At 44.1% G+C, this 17,045-nt stretch overlaps 1 protein-coding gene across 2 annotated transcripts in view; it reads left to right on the plus strand.

Annotated features, from left to right (window-relative positions):
• The first annotated feature begins 323 nt into the window (after nt 1-323).
• The window catches only part of LOC117432620 (beta-1,4-mannosyl-glycoprotein 4-beta-N-acetylglucosaminyltransferase), a 32,489-nt gene continuing 15,767 nt past the window's right edge, over nt 324-17,045 (plus strand). Inside the window, exon 1 of one of the 2 annotated variants that reach the window (XM_059020563.1) lies at nt 324-1,803. The gene's annotated coding sequence lies outside the window, so the exon portion shown is untranslated. Of the gene's footprint in view, nt 1,804-13,478; nt 14,491-17,045 lie in introns of those variants that run through there. The other variant, XM_059020564.1, reaches the window with a different exon arrangement.

Consider the following 17,045-nt stretch of genomic DNA (forward strand, 5'->3'; position numbering starts at 1 on the left):
ATAATAATCATCCTAGAACCAAAGTCATCGCATTTATCTTGCTCTTAATTGTATTAATACTTGCACTGTGATCCTTGAAATGTATTTTTGTCTACGACTGTCAGTCGCCCTGGATAAGGGCGTCTGCTAAGAAATAAATAATAATAATAATAATAATAATAATAATAATAATAATAATAATAATAATAATAATAATAATCAACCTAGTTGCCCTTCTGTGCTTATACACACTGCAGAATAGACACATACTGTACAATTAAAGTTGTCTGCAGGGAGTTTATTTTATTTATTTATTTTTTTAAATTACAGTCAGGCAATACTGTACATTGGACGCCTCTGAATTCAAAGGAGAGCCCCTCAGAGACATTAAACATGCGGCTCAGCCACGTGAAAATAAAGGCCGGTTTAAATTTCTGGTGTTTTGCTCGTTTTTAAAACATTTTGAAACTAAACTGATGTTGTACCAGCATTCAAACTTAGGTATCTGATTTAGATTAAAATACTATTGAACCGTCTCGTCTCGGGAGCTGTGGCGGGAGATTAGCGAGACAGCTCGAATTTAATTTAGTAGATCTGTCAGTTTTATATTGTAAACTCATCATAAAAAAAAAATATTAATTAAATAACGTTGCTCTTTTATTAAAAGGCCTACAATGTGTTTTTAAAATCACTGAAGTAAACTGTAGTGTTTCGGCGTGGGATTCTGCAGTAAAATCGGGTGGTTGTTTTTTATAAGGGCATGTACGTATCGCAGTACAGAAATTAGACAAAAAGTATTTTACAGGGGTATACAAAATAAATAAATAAATAAATAAATAAATAAATAAATAAATAAAAATGAATCGGCACTTCTTACACTGCCTGGTGCATCATGGGAACAATTCGGTTGCCACGGAGATAAAAAAATAAAGTCACAAAATTAAACTTACAAACCACAAATGTCACTGGTCCGCCTTTTTTTAAAAAAAATATGTATTATTTATTTTTTAAAGCGGGGGGGTTTACAGTTTATCGCGTCCCGTGTGGTGTTTCTCTCTCTCTCTTTCTCTCTCTCTCTCTCTCTCTCTCTCTCTCTCTCTCTCTCTCTCTCTTTCTCTTTCTCTGCCGTTATGTTAAGAAATAACACAATGGTTGCTTTTGTTAAAAAGGGGTCATTTTGAATCAGAATTGACAATTGCAACCAGAGAGGGAGGGAGAGAGAGAGAGAAAGAGAGACTGAATGGCGCTCTGCTCAATACTGGAGGAACAACACAGAGACATACGCGCTGTGTTTAATTAATGTTTGATATCAGATGCACCGCTACATTATTTCTCTCCTCGATACTTGCTAAAAAAAAACAGGGGCGGAGCTGTTTCATTTCCTCTGTGAAAAACGAGAGAGGGAAGGAGGGGGGGTCCTGAATTGTATATGAAAAGGCGTCATTGTAACCCAGCTTGCAAGCTCGCTAGCTCGGGGAGTCTGCAATACTAATGCACGGAGACCGGGAGCAATGCAATAATATATACGAGCAAATGTAATGTAAAGACGAGGGCTACCCTTTGCAGGGGTGCATTAAATGCAATATTATTAGTATTGATATGTGCGTGCGCGGTTATTTATATTTCAAAGCGACCGTGCCGTTTGTAAAGGGAAGGCACACACACGACTCCAAAAATGCTGCAGTTTCGCGTCTCATCAACCTACACAGGAGTAATAATGAGGATCGGCTGTGAAATATGCAGAATTGCTCAATGGTTAATGGATATCCATCCTTACACGAACAACACGGCTGTGAATATATGAGAGACCCGAACAGGCAATGGGTAAGCTGCTTTTAAATGCGTTTCTCATGATTATTATTATTATTATTATTATTATTATTATTATTATTATTATTATTATTCAACCACTCGTGCGTGTTGCGATATCGTGTCGCGACATTGCGTGGTCGTGTCGCGATTCTGTAGCGGTTGTATCTAAAATGAACTGGCAAATTGTGAAAATGAAGCCCAGCGATAATTTCGGTGTAGGTTTTTCTGGGTTTTTTTCCTGTGCTGTCAACGTGAAACGGCTAAAATAATTACGGTAGCGTTAAACTAAGCCACCTTGAGGAAATACACGCAGACGTACATTTATATTGTCACTGTGTCGTTGTGTTTTGAATTTATCGATGATAAAATGCAGTGGGCGCCGGGGTTTGCCTCAGCTGTGGAGTTCCGCAGCGCCTGTATTTATTATAAGCCTGTATGCTTCCTATTCTGCAGACTGGAAGTAGTTTATATCACCCTGTTGTTGTTTTTTTTTTGGTCATAAAGCTCGGTCCTGGATCTTTCTTTCATTTTTGTCTGAGGTGTGAGAGGCTCGGAAGCTGTGTTGCTGTTTTTCCCCCTCAGATATTTCTGTATATGCTGCTGTTTCGGAGAGACTTCTCAGGGAAACCCGTTATTTACATGAAAACAAATATACTATAAACACGACCCAGCCTTTAATAACCCTACAGCACCTCATTTAAAAGCTAGAATGACAAATGCACCTTTTTTTTAAAAAAAAAATACGTATTATTTAAACATTTAATTCTACAGCATCGCTCGATCTGTGTTATTTTTTAGTGTGACGCGTATTATGCTGTATAAGGCAGACCTGCATTCATACACAGAAACACACAGCGCACAGACTGAATATATGAAGAATTATGACCACTTTATTTTATGCTCTATATAATCCATGTAGTTTACTATATCATTAACCTATATCTTAATCTGCATCTAATCCAATTCCATACAATAAACCACACACAATGTTACAGTGTGTAATACAAGTCCAGAGAGGTCATGTTAAGGTTATACAATTATTATTTATTTCTTAGCAGACGCCCTTATCCAGGGCGATTTACAATCGTAAGCAAATACATTTCAAGTGTTACAGTACAAGTCATACAATAAGAGCAAGAAATACAATAACTTTTGTTCAAGTGTGACAAACCACAATTCAATAATACAGCAGATAATAGTGATAGTTACATCAGGATATGATTAAATAGTGATAGTTACATCAGGATGTGATTAAATACAAAATACTACAGGTTAAACACTTGGCAGATTACAGTATTCTGAAGTACAGGATTAAATGCAGTAAAATAGGGGGCAGATAAGAGCAAAATAAAGCACATTTAAATGAAGGGTGATAGTGTCCCAGGATACAAACAGAGGAGTTCTACAGGTGCTGTTTGAAGAGGTGAGTCTTGAGGAGGCGCCGGAATGTGGTCAGGGACTGGGCAGTCCTGACATCTGTAGGAAGGTCATTCCACCACTGCGGAGCAAGGGTGGAGAAGGAGCGGGCTCTGGAGGCAGGGGAGCGTAGCGGAGGTAGAGCCAGTCTTCTAGTGCAGGAGGAGCGGAGAGGTCGAGTGGGGGTGTAGGGAGAGATGAGGGTCTGGAGGTAGCTGGGTGCAGACTGGTCAAGGCATCTGTAGGCGAGTACAAGAGTCTTGAACTGGATGCGAGCGGTGATCGGGAGCCAGTGGAGCGAGCGGAGTAGTGGAGTAGCGTGGGACAATGCCACAGTTCTGCCCCACCTAGAATACTGTGTGCACAGGAGAAGGGCAACTAGGCTGATCCCAGGACTGAGTTACAAAACCTACGTGGACAGGTTAAAATCTCTTCAGCCTCGAAAAAAGCAGGGAGAGAGGGGACTTGAAAATCAGACATGGAATAAAGTGAACCGAGACTTCAAATTTAAGAGAGAGGAGAACAAGGGGCATCGATGGAAGATGGGTAAAAGGAAGTTTCAAGCAGAAGTTAGGAAAAACTTTGACGCAGGGGGTTATAAATGCATGGAATAGCTTACCAGGTTCAGTGGAGGATCTAAAACACCCCTATTGCCCTGTTGACACCCCTATTGCCCTGTCAACACCCCTATTGCCCTGTCGACACCCCTACTGCTTCTCCTGTGTGTGCGTTTTGTGATTGTACACTCTTTAGTGTTTCAGCCTTCCTGTCTGCATTCTAGGCCTAGCAGGTTTTTGAAGAGTGTTTTGAAGCGCCCTCGTTCATCTCTGGTCATAACTGCCAATGCATTTTTATAAAGAACATAAGAAAGTTTCCAAACGAGAGGAGGCCCCATTCGGCCCATCTTGCTCGTTTGGTTGTTAGTAGCTTATTGATCCCAGAATCTCATCAAGCAGCTTCTTGAAGGATCCCAGGGTGTCAGCTTCAACAACATTACTGGGGAGTTGGTTCCAGACCCTCACAATTCTCTGTGTAAAAAAAGTGCCTCCTATTTTCTGTTCTGAATGCCCCTTTATCTAATCTCCATTCCCCTGGTCCTTGTTTCTTTTTTCAGGTCCCCTGGGTCGACATTGTCTATACCTTTTAGGATTTTGAATGCTTGAATCAGATCACCGCGTAGTCTTCTTTGTTCAAGACTGAATAGATTCAATTCTTTCAGCCTGTCTGCATACGACATGCCTTTTAAACCCGGGATAATTTTGGTCGCTCTTCTTTGCACTCTTTCTAGAGCAGCAATATCCTTTTTGTAACGAGGTGACCAGAACTGAACACGATATTCTAGGTGAGGTCTTCCTAATGCATTGTAAAGTTTTAACATTACTTCCCTTGATTTAAATTCATCACAATATATCCGAGCATCTTGTTGGCCTTTTTTATAGCTTCCCCACATTGTCTAGATGAAGACATTTCTGAGTCAACATAAACTCCTAGATCTTTATCATAGATTCCTTCTTCAATTTCAGTATCTCCCATATGATATTTATAATGGATCAGGAAACCGTCAACGTTTCCTGATCAAGAGGCATTGTGGGATATTTGTACCTGTGGTTTTTAAAACAGGTGTTCATTTGTCATGCTGTTGTCACAGATCTGGTGTTTTGAAAAAGCACTTAGGGAAGTATGATTATCATAATATCTGGTTTCGGATGAAGGCCAGTTGTGTTCAACCCAACCCAGGTTCCCTTTCCTTGGGTACAGCCGACGCACATGACAGTCAGGATTTTGCCAGCGCTCCAGATAAGAGTTAGACTCATCGAGTCGTTTACTGTCCCATTTAGACACTGTGTGAGGCTTCACCTTGAAGTCATGAGTGCTGATCTGATTCAAACATTCAAAATCCTAAAAGGTATAGACAATGTCGACCCAGGGGACTTGAACAACCTGAAAAAAGAAACCAGGGGTCACAAATGGAGATTAGATAAAGGGGCATTCAGAACAGAAAATAGGAGGCGCTTTTTTACACAGAGAATTGTGAGGGTCTGGAACCAACTCCCCAGTAATGTTGTTGAAGCTGACACCCTGGGATCCTTCAAGAAGCTGCTTGATGAGATTCTGGGATCAATAAACTACTAACAACCAAACGAGCAAGATGGGCTGAATGGGGCCTCCTCTCGTTTGGAAACTGTCTTATGTTCTTATATAATCCTGACTTCAATGCTGTCTTATGGGGTATGCCTCACCCTTGTGTTTGAATTGTAATGCTACGTTTGAATTGCTGTACAAAAACTTGCTCTAACAATCAAAGCAAAAAAAAGAACAATTATTCTTATTTGCTTCATTGAACGCAAACAATAACACAGAAACGTCTTTTAATTCCAAAAGAAATTTCTCAGTTTGTTTGCCTGGCCTAGAAAGTCTGTTGCTAGGTTACACCATTGGTCATTTCAGATGCTTCCCTATGCTTTACCACACCTCTCTGTGCTTTACAATGCTTCCCTATGCTTTACCACACCTCTCTGTGCTTTACAATGCTTCCCTATGCTTTACCAGACCTCTCTGTGCTTTACAATGCTTCCCTATGCTTTACCACACCTCTCTGTGCTTTACAATGCTTCCCTATGCTTTACCAGACCTCCCTGTGCTTTACAATGCTTCCCTGTGCTTTACCAGACCTCTCTGTGCTTTACAATGCTTCCCTGTGCTTTACCAGACCTCTCTGTGCTTTACAATGCTTCCCTGTGCTTTACCAGACCTCTCTGTGCTTTACAATGCTTCCCTATGCTTTACCAGACCTCTCTGTGCTTTACAATGCTTCCCTATGCTTTACCAGACCTATGTGCTTTACAATGCTTCCCTATGCTTTACCACACCTCTGTGCTTTACAATGCTTTCCTATGCTTTAGCAGACCTCCCTGTGCTTTACAATGCTTTCCTATGCTTTACCAGACCTCTCTGTGCTTTACAATGCTTCCCTATGCTTTACCAGACCTCTCTGTGCTTTACAATGCTTCCCTATGCTTTACCAGACCTCTCTGTGCTTTACAATGCTTCCCTATGCTTTACCAGACCTCTCTGTGCTTTACAATGCTTCCCTATGCTTTACCAGACCTCTCTGTGCTTTACAATGCTTCCCTATGCTTTACCACACCTCTCTGTGCTTTACAATGCTTCCCTATGCTTTGCCAGACCTCCCTGTGCTTTACAATGCTTCCCTATGCTTTACCAGACCTCTCTGTGCTTTACAATGCTTCTCTATGCTTTACCAGACCTCTCTGTGCTTTACAATGCTTCCCTATGCTTTACCATGCTTTGATTACATTTGATCCATGTATACTGTCTACTTGTGGGATGAAAAATCCTCCAAATGTTAACCAGGTCAAAAATATTTAATACAGTGGTCAGCTCCCTGACAGATTGGGGATGGGGTTCCCCGTGGTTTCTATCTTTATTAAAATCCATAGAACAATTAAAATCTCCCCCCACCACGAGGAAATTATCTGTACTGCAACCCCTGAGTACCTGACTGAGCTTTTTAAAAAATAAAATCCTCTCCGCCCCAACATTTGGTGCATAAATATTAATAAAATCAATAAAAATACCAGCGTGTTTTATCTGTACTTTTAAAAGTCGACCTTGAATAATCTCCTCAATAGATAAAATCTCCGCCCCAAATCCTGGAGAAAATAAAACAGACTACGCGTTGATCTGATTCAAACATTCAAAATCCTAAAAGGTATTGACAATGTCGACCCAGGGGACTTTATCAACCTGAAAAAAGAAACCAGGGGTCACATATGGAGATTAGATAAAGGGGCATTCAGAAAATAGGAGGCACTTTTTTACACAGAGAATTGTGAGGGTCTGGAACCAACTCCCCAGTAATGTTGTTGAAGCCGACACCCTGGGATCCTTCAAGAAGCTGCTTGATGAGATTCTGGGATCAATAAGCTACTAACAACCAAACGAGCAAGATGGGCTGAATGGGGCCTCCTCTCGTTTGTAAAATTTCTTAAGTGCTATAGAGGCATTAAACAGCAGATGTTCTGCACAAATTTCATTCGAAAACAACCCCAGTGCTGTGTTTTCCGCCATCTTGAAAGATCTCTCTTCGTAACACACTTCAATAAAAGTTAACTTGCACAGTTCCACGACAGAACACTCCTTGCCTTTTGAACACAGCCCTGTCTCCGAAGTCCCTGGACTTTTGTAAAGTGAAGCTGCTTAACAGAACCTCCCACCAGATTATAATCGGTTTATTATTGTTTAATGATTTCAAAACCTGGGATTTCGCCCCGGGGCTACAGTGCAAAACTGCCTTATCGTAGCATCTTTCTGCTGCGTTAAACTTGTAGAAGAGACTCCAAACACAGTATGGCACACAGCTCTGGATAAAAGTTTAGTATTGATACCTGAGTCTGGGATCTCCAGGGGCTTAAGAATGCTGCAAGTCTGGTTTTACTGTTGTAGCCTTTATCCTACCTGACAATAAACATAAAATCAGATTACAAAAGAGATGACGTGGAGTTTCTTGGCATTGTGTTTGTGAAGCACAGTCGGCTGTGCCCCTGTTTGCTTTGGAAGCTCGTTGCTTTGAGTTGCAGAGCTGGGAATCGACGCGGACGGTTGAGGACATGGCTTGTTTGACTTTCCGGTGGAGGTGAGCTTTGATTTCTCTTAGGGGGTGAGGGAGCAGTTCAGTCTCTGTGCCTCAAGCCTGTCATAAGAACTTAAGAAAGTTTCCAAACGAGAGGAGGCCCCCATTCGGCCCATCTTGCTCGTTTGGTTGTAGCTTATTGATCCCAGAATCTCATCCAGCAGCTTCTTGAAGGATCCCAGGGTGTCAGCTTCAACAACATTACTGGGGAGTTGGTTCCAGACCCTCAATTCTCTGTGTGAAAAAAGCACCTCCTATTTTCTGAATGCCTCTTTATCTAATTTGTGACCCCTGGTCCTTGTTTCTTTTTTCAGGTCCCCTGGGTCGACATTGTCTATACCTTTTAGGATTTTAAATGCTTGAATCAGATCACCGCGTAGTCTTCTTTGCTCAAGACTGAATAGATTCAATTCTTTGAGCCTGTCTGCATACGACATGCCTTTTAAACCCGGGATAATTCTGGTCGCTCTTCTTTGCACTCTTTCTAGAGCAGCAGTGCTGTACGAGGGTGGCTCTTAAAGGGGATGTCTTCTGGTGTTGTGGTGTGTGTTAAAGGGGATGTTTCATGTAGACTGGGATAGTAAACTAGAGAAGAGAATGCGAGAGAAAGCGATTCTCTCTCTGCGAGCCGCGTGATTTTATATAGGAGAACCAAAAGCGATGGTTTTCAGCGAAGACGGTCACGCGCAGCCGCAGATTGTGACGTCACCTACCAACAGCCAATCAGGAAAGAGTAGGAGGTTCCTTCACTTTAATTTCAGACTTCCTGGCGTTGTACAATACAGGAAGTAGTTAGCAATATATTAATAAAAATTATGCAGAATGGTGGGCTGTGGGTGTACAGTGAATATGAAATACACTTAATTATGTAAATTAGGTCATATATATAATTTTGTGCTAAACTGCACATTGAAAATAATTCCGCACCTGCTATAACATAAGCATTTTTTTTTTGATAAATTAACTGCATACAGAGTTTTAAAAGATAAAGCAAAACGTTTTATTTGGTGTACATATATGATATTTTAACAGTTTTTTGTAACAAAATTAATACAAAACGAGAGGGGGGGTTACAATTAGGTTTTATAAAAAAATATTTCTGATGTTTCGCTCCTCAGTTTTTGTCTTCAGTTCTGTCAAAAGTGTTTTATTTTCCCGCTGGTATTTACTGTTTGTTGCTCGGCAACCAAAATCCACAGTACCTGCAGCCGTGACGTGACAACGGACCGTCCACTGAGTTTACCCTGCCCCTGGGCACGCCCCTTCAGTGTGATTGGATGGATGTCCAGTCTCTCTCTCCCCTCTCCTCTCTTACTCACTCACTCTCTCTCTCTCCCCTCCTCTCTCTCTCCTCTCTCTCCCCTCCTCTCTCTCTCTCTCTCCCCTCCTCTCTTACTCTCTCTCTCTCTCCCCTCCTCTCTCTCCTCTCTCTCCCCTCCTCTCTCTCTCTCTCTCTCCCCTCCTCTCTTACTCTCTCTCTCTCTCCCCTCCTCTCTCTCTCCTCTCTCTCCCCTCCTCTCTCTCTCTCTCTCCCCTCCTCTCTTACTCTCTCTCTCTCTCCCCTCCTCTCTTACTCTCTCTCTCTCTCCCCTCCCCTCTCTCTCTCTCCCCTCCTCTCTTACTCTCTCTCTCTCTCCCCTCCTCTCTCTCCTCTCTCTCCCCTCCTCTCTCTCTCTCTCTCTCCCCTCCTCTCTTACTCTCTCCCCTCCTCTCCTCCTCTCTCCCCCCTCCTCTCTTACTCTCTCTCTCTCCCCTCTCTCTCCCCTCTCTCTCCCCCGTCTCTCTCTCACCTCCTCTTCCCCCTCTCTCTTCCCCCTCTCTCTCCCCTCCTCTGCCCCCGCTCTCTCTCTCTCTCCCCCTCTTTCTCTCTCCCCTCCTCTCTTACTCTCTCTCCCCCTCTCTCTCCCCTCTCTCTCTCCCCTCTCTCCCTCCTCTCTCTCCCCCGTCCTCTCTTACTCTCTCTCTCTCTCCCCCTCTTTCTCTCTCCCCTCCTCTCTTACTCTCTCTCCCCTCCTCTCTTACTCTCTCTCCCCTCTCTCCTTCCTCTCTCTCCCCCGTCCTCTCTTACTCTCTCTCTCTCCCCTGTCCTCTCTCTCCCCTCCTCTCTCCCACCCCTCTCTCTCCCCCCTCTCTCTCTCCCCTCCTCTCCCCCCTCTCTCTCTCTCTCTCTCTCCCCCTCTTTCTCTCTCTCCCCCCTCCTCCTCTCCCCCCTCTCTCTCTCCCCCTCTCCAATTCAATTCAATTCATTAATGCTTTATTGGCATGACGAGAGCGCTCAGGTATTGCCAAAGCTTTTACAATACAAAACAGAAATAATAAAACAGAAATAAAATGACAGAACATAACAAACGCAAAAGCCATTGTCCCCTTCCCTTTGAACAACATAACTACCTCCCTCCCTCCTCTTTCCATTCCACCCTCCCTCCCTCCCTCCCTCCTCTTTCCATCCCATTCCAATCTTCAAAAAAGACTTTTTTCTTTTCAGACTTGGAGAACACGTTGAAGGGATAGTTAAATATTTATCACCGTCTTCTTTCTGTGACGGGGAAAATCTAACTCGATAATGTTAAAAACAGAACCAGGACTCTGGTGTTTGTCTAAGATGTTTTGATACTGGTTTTGTAATTCGTAACAGCATCATTTTTTATTGTACTCTAAAAACAGGAGGAGTGGCAAACACTGTTGCAGCAGCAAAGGTCATTCAAAATGATCTCGACAGCATTCAGAACTGGGCAGACGCATGGCAAATGACATTTAATAGAGGAAAGTGGAAGGTGCTGCACGCAGGCAATAAAAATGTGCATTATAAATATCATATGGGAGATACTGAAATTGAAGATCTATGATAAAGACCTAGGAGTTTATGTTGACTCAGAAATGTCTTCATCTAGACAATGTGGGGAAGCTATAAAAAAGGCCAACGAGATGCTCGGATATATTGTGTTGAATTTAAATCAAGGGAAGTAATGTTAAAACTTTACAATGCATTAGTAAGACCTCACCTAGAATATTGTGTTCAGTTCTGGTCGCCTCGTTACAAAAAAGGATATTGCTGCTCTAGAAAGAGTGCAAAGAAGAGCGACCAGAATTATCCTGGGTTTAAAAGGCATGTCGTATGCAGACAGGCTAAAAGAACTGAATCTATTCAGTCTTGAACAAAGAAGACTACGCAGTGATCTGATTCAAACATTCAAAATCCTAAAAGGTATTGACAATGTCGACCCAGGGGACCTGAAAAAAGAAACCAGGGCTCACAAATGGAGATTAGATAAAGGGGCATTCAGAACAGAAAATAGGAGGCACTTTTTTACACAGAGAATTGTGAGGGTCTGGAACCAACTCCCCAGTAATGTTGTTGAAGCTGACACCCTGGGATCCTTCAAGAAGCTGCTTGATGAGATTCTGGGATCAATAAGCTACCAACAACCAAACGAGCAAAGATGGGCCGAATGGGGCCTCCTCTCGTTTGGAAACTTTCTTATGTTCTAATTCCGTCTCACTGTGTGTGTGGGTGTGAGTGTGTGGGTGGGTGGGTGTGTGTGAGTGTGGGTGTGGGGGGGGGGGTGTGTGTGGATGTGTGGGTGGGTGTGTGTGTGTGTGGTTTCTTACACTAATGTTTTAGTTCACAAGCTTTCCTGAAAATAGTCCTGGTGTTGACTTGCTGTTCAAATGGTACAAAGCAGTGTGCAGATTTATCACAAAAACACACACACGCACACACACTGACACACTGACACTGACACACACACACACACACACACACATACACACTGACACACAGACACACACACACACATCCATCCGCTGAGACACACACACACACAGGTACTGACACACACACGCACAGACACACACACACACAGGTACTGACCCACACACAGACACACACACAGGTACTGACCCACACAGACACACACACACACAGGTGCTGACACACACACACACTGACACACAGGTACTGAGACACACGGACACACACACACAGGTACTGACACACACACAGACACACACACACACACACAGGTACTGACCCACACAGACACACACACACAGGTACTGACACACACACAGACACACACAGAGGTACTGACACACACACACTCACACACACAGGTACTGACCCACACAGACACACACACACAGGTACTGACCCACACACAGACACACACAGAGGTACTGACACACACACACTCACACACACAGGTACTGACCCACACAGACACACACACACAGGTACTGACACACACACAGACACACACAGAGGTACTGACACACACACACACACACACAGGTGCTGACACACACACACACACACACACACACACACAGGCGCTGACACACACACACACACACACACACACACACACACACACACACACACTCACACACACACAGGTGCTGACACACACACACACACACACACACACACAGAGTCTGGCTTCAGAAACCTCCAGTTTCAAAGTCCAGTTTGGTTTGTGTGCCTTTAAAACGATTAGGTAAATAAGTGCTGTGAGATAAAACAAGCGTGCGTAATCACAAGAGGAAACGAGAACACAGCCTCCCACTGCAGAGACAAGCCGCTCAGCAGAACACGCACCTTACTGTGTTAATAGATCTGTAGCCTCATAACAAGTTGTTTGAAGCAGTTGAAAATGGTAGCACCCAGCTGGCTCGTAAAGGAGCACCAACCATTGGATTTGGAGACCATTTACTTATTTTTTTTGGCCCTGTGTATTTCTATCTTGGAGCAAATGCAGTATTTACCCCCACTAGGAGCTGAGTGTTGTGGTGTAGCAGCTTAATGTTTCCCCACTGGTGTAGCTGATGCATTGATAGTTAACCCTTCACAGTCTCATGTTTTAAAAGTATTTTATTCCCAGTAAAACAGATTTAAAAGTCTCTGCAGATCAACAGGACTCTCAGTACTGCTTCTCCAGCCCCTCTCCTTGTTCTCTGTATTTATCACATACCTCTTCATAGTCGTGCGTACCGATAAATCATCTCCTGATCGCTCGTTTCATCACCAGACTCCTCGATCATGTGATCCGAGTCGTTATTTTATTACTGTAACATCTCAGAACGCTCTGCAGATGTCTGTGATGTTCTCTGAGCGCTGGATGCAGAAGCAGCTGTCTTGTTTGTGGTCGTGTTATCTCTGTGGTGCTGGGGCTGTGTGTATTGCTCAGATCCGCCCTTTTTTTTGGCTTCCTCTTTTGTGTTTTGATAGTTAACGCTTTCTCTCTGGTGTATTGAAGCTGTTAAAATGCCCACTAATAAAAACCTTCTTTTAATTTGCTAAACATTTACCACAGTAACAATTTGAACCATAGGGCTGTGATGTTTGCAGTTTTAGCTGGCTTGTTATTTATTAACTAACAATAAACAGTGTTTATTGGCTGGTTTGTTAATTATTAAAATGTATTTCTTAGCAGACGCCCTTATCCAGGGCGACTTACAATTGTTACAAGATATCACATTATTTTTACATACAATTCCCCATTTATACAGTTGGGTTTTTACTGGAGCAATCTAGGTAAAGTATCTTGCTCAAGGGTACAGCAGCAGTGCCCCCCCCCACCTGGGATTGAACCCACGACCCTCCGGTCAAGAGTCCAGAGCCCTGACCGCTACTCCACACTGCTGCTCATTTGTAACTAGCTTGCCTAGATCACAACACAGAGACGTTAACGATGAACTGCCCTGTCTCTCCTGTCCTCGTGTGTTCTGCAACACATCGCTGGATCACAGCAGTAAGGATTTGAGAAGAATTGGATCCGTCTGGAAAAGGCAGTCGCTTGGGACAGCATTGCAACAGAGAAACCAGGGAGTTCAAAACCCCTCGGGAATACAGGAAGTCTGAAACATCCGGAAGTCTGAGAAATGAGTTTTCAGTGGATTTAAGGAATGTGCATGTCTGCTATCTACACCCTCAATCCAAATTGATAAAAGGCTGCTTTTAAGTTACTGTCGAAATTGGAACTGAGGAAAAAACACAGATTTAAGCGTCCATGAAAACCTGTTTGTTTGCCTGCATTATCAGCCTCTTGTATTTGGCTGGGTGAGTGATTGCACACTTCCTGTTGAAACGGGGAGTGAGTTTGGTGTTTGTAACTCTGTGGTTCGGCTGCGTTTGCTTGATATGGTATCTCTGCTTCAGTGCATCATACTCGGAGCTGTGCAATTTGAAGGAGAGCTGGCTTAGAGTTTTATCAATTCTACTGATCCAACTATGAACAACAAATCTTCACCTTAGACCATGGAGACGCTTTTCCTCAGACCCAGGCTCGTGGGTTTTTGTAGCCAGAAGTACAGAAGCAAAGAGGAGGCTGGGTAATACAGTGGTGAGACCGCACTAGAGTACTGTCCAATTTCTGCTCAGCAGATTACCAAAGGGACACTGTGGACCTGGAGAGAATCCGACAAAGGACATCGAGACTAATCCCGTGCTTCATGGACTGAGCAAAGAATTAGGGGGCCGTGATCGAAGTCTTTAAAATCTTAGAAGTAATTGATATCGTTAACTCAAACCAATACCAATACAGAAACCAAGGACCAGAGGATGCAGCTGGAAATGAAGTGGAGATAGACTCAGGACAGAGAGAAGGAGACTCTTCTTCACACAGAGAGTGGTGAGGGGGTGGAATGGGCTGTCTAGTCATGTTGTTGAAGGAGACTCTTCTTCACACAGAGAGTGGTGAGGGGATGGAATGGGCTGTCTAGTCATGTTGTTGAAGGAGACTCTTCTTCACACAGAGAGTGGTGAGGGGATGGAATGGGCTGTCTAGTCATGTTGTTGAAGGAGACTCTTCTTCACACAGAGAGTGGTGAGGGTGTGGAATGGGCTGTCTAGTCATGTTGCTGAAGGAGACTCTTCTTCACACAGAGAGTGGTGAGGGTGTGGAATGGGCTGTCTAGTCATGTTGTTGAAGGAGACTCTTCTTCACACAGAGAGTGGTGAGGGGATGGAATGGGCTGTCTAGTCATGTTGTTGAAGGAGACTCTTCTTCACACAGAGAGTGGTGAGGGGATGGAATGGGCTGTCTAGTCATGTTGTTGAAGGAGACTCTTCTTCACACAGAGAGTGGTGAGGGGATGGAATGGGCTGTCTAGTCATGTTGTTGAAGGAGACTCTTCTTCACACAGAGAGTGGTGAGGGTGTGGAATGGGCTGTCTAGTCATGTTGTTGAAGGAGACTCTTCTTCACACAGAGAGTGGTGAGGGGATGGAATGGGCTGTCTAGTCATGTTGTTGAAGGAGACTCTTCTTCACACAGAGAGTGGTGAGGGTGTGGAATGGGCTGTCTAGTCATGTTGTTGAAGGAGACTCTTCTTCACACAGAGAGTGGTGAGGGGGTGGAATGGGCTGTCTAGTCATGTTGTTGAAGGAGACTCTTCTTCACATAGAGAGTGGTGAGGGGATGGAATGGGCTGTCTAGTCATGTTGTTGAAGGAGACTCTTCTTCACACAGAGAGTGGTGAGGGGGTGGAATGGGCTGTCTAGTCATGTTGTTGAAGGAGACTCTTCTTCACACAGAGAGTGGTGAGGGGATGGAATGGGCTGTCTAGTCATGTTGTTGAAGGAGTCTCTTCTTCACACAGAGAGTGGTGAGGGGATGGAATGGGCTGCCTAGTCATGTTGTTGAAGGAGACTCTTCTTCACACAGAGAGTGGTGAGGGGGTGGAATGGGCTGTCTAGTCATGTTGTTGAAGGAGACTCTTCTTCACACAGAGAGTGGTGAGGGTGTGGAATGGGCTGTCTAGTCATGTTGTTGAAGGAGACTCTTCTTCACACAGAGAGTGGTGAGGGGATGGAATGGGCTGTCTAGTCATGTTGTTGAAGGAGACTCTTCTTCACACAGAGAGTGGTGAGGGTGTGGAATGGGCTGTCTAGTCATGTTGTTGAAGGAGACTCTTCTTCACACAGAGAGTGGTGAGGGGATGGAATGGGCTGTCTAGTCATGTTGTTGAAGGAGACTCTTCTTCACACAGAGAGTGGTGAGGGGATGGAATGGGCTGTCTAGTCATGTTGTTGAAGGAGACTCTTCTTCACACAGAGAGTGGTGAGGGGATGGAATGGGCTGTCTAGTCATGTTGTTGAAGGAGACTCTTCTTCACACAGAGAGTGGTGAGGGGATGGAATGGGCTGTCTAGTCATGTTGTTGAAGGAGACTCTTCTTCACACAGAGAGTGGTGAGGGGATGGAATGGGCTGTCTAGTCATGTTGTTGAAGGAGACTCTTCTTCACACAGAGAGTGGTGAGGGTGTGGAATGGGCTGTCTAGTCATGTTGTTGAAGGAGACTCTTCTTCACACAGAGAGTGGTGAGGGGATGGAATGGGCTGTCTAGTCATGTTGTTGAAGGAGACTCTTCTTCACACAGAGAGTGGTGAGGGGATGGAATGGGCTGTCTAGTCATGTTGTTGAAGGAGACTCTTCTTCACACAGAGAGTGGTGAGGGGATGGAATGGGCTGTCTAGTCATGTTGTTGAAGGAGACTCTTCTTCACACAGAGAGTGGTGAGGGTGTGGAATGGGCTGTCTAGTCATGTTGTTGAAGGAGACTCTTCTTCACACAGAGAGTGGTGAGGGTGTGGAATGGGCTGTCTAGTCATGTTGTTGAAGGAGACTCTTCTTCACACAGAGAGTGGTGAGGGTGTGGAATGGGCTGTCTAGTCATGTTGCTGAAGGAGACTCTTCTTCACACAGAGAGTGGTGAGGGGATGGAATGGGCTGTCTAGTCATGTTGTTGAAGGAGACTCTTCTTCACACAGAGAGTGGTGAGGGGATGGAATGGGTTACCTAGTCATGTTGTTGAAGGAGACTCTTCTTCACACAGAGAGTGGTGAGGGTGTGGAATGGGCTGTCTGGTCATGTTGTTGAAGGAGACACTTCTTCACACAGAGAGTGGTGAGGGTGTGGAATGGGCTGTCTAGTCATGTTGATGAAGGAGACTCTTCTCCACACAGAGAGTGGTGAGGGGGTGGAATGGGCTGTCTAGTCATGTTGTTGAAGGAGACTCTTCTTCACACAGAGAGTGGTGAGGGTGTGGAATGGGCTGTTTTGAGATCAGTCGGCTGCTCTGAATCGGACGAGCTCAGATTCCTCTCATTCTTACATTCTCATGCTCTTATGAAGCCAAAGAGCAACTGTTTTTTCACAGAAAACAGCCCATACTCAAGTATAAAGC

This window comes from Acipenser ruthenus, unplaced genomic scaffold (assembly GCF_902713425.1).
Source record: "Acipenser ruthenus unplaced genomic scaffold, fAciRut3.2 maternal haplotype, whole genome shotgun sequence".
Lineage (NCBI taxonomy): Eukaryota > Metazoa > Chordata > Actinopteri > Acipenseriformes > Acipenseridae > Acipenser > Acipenser ruthenus.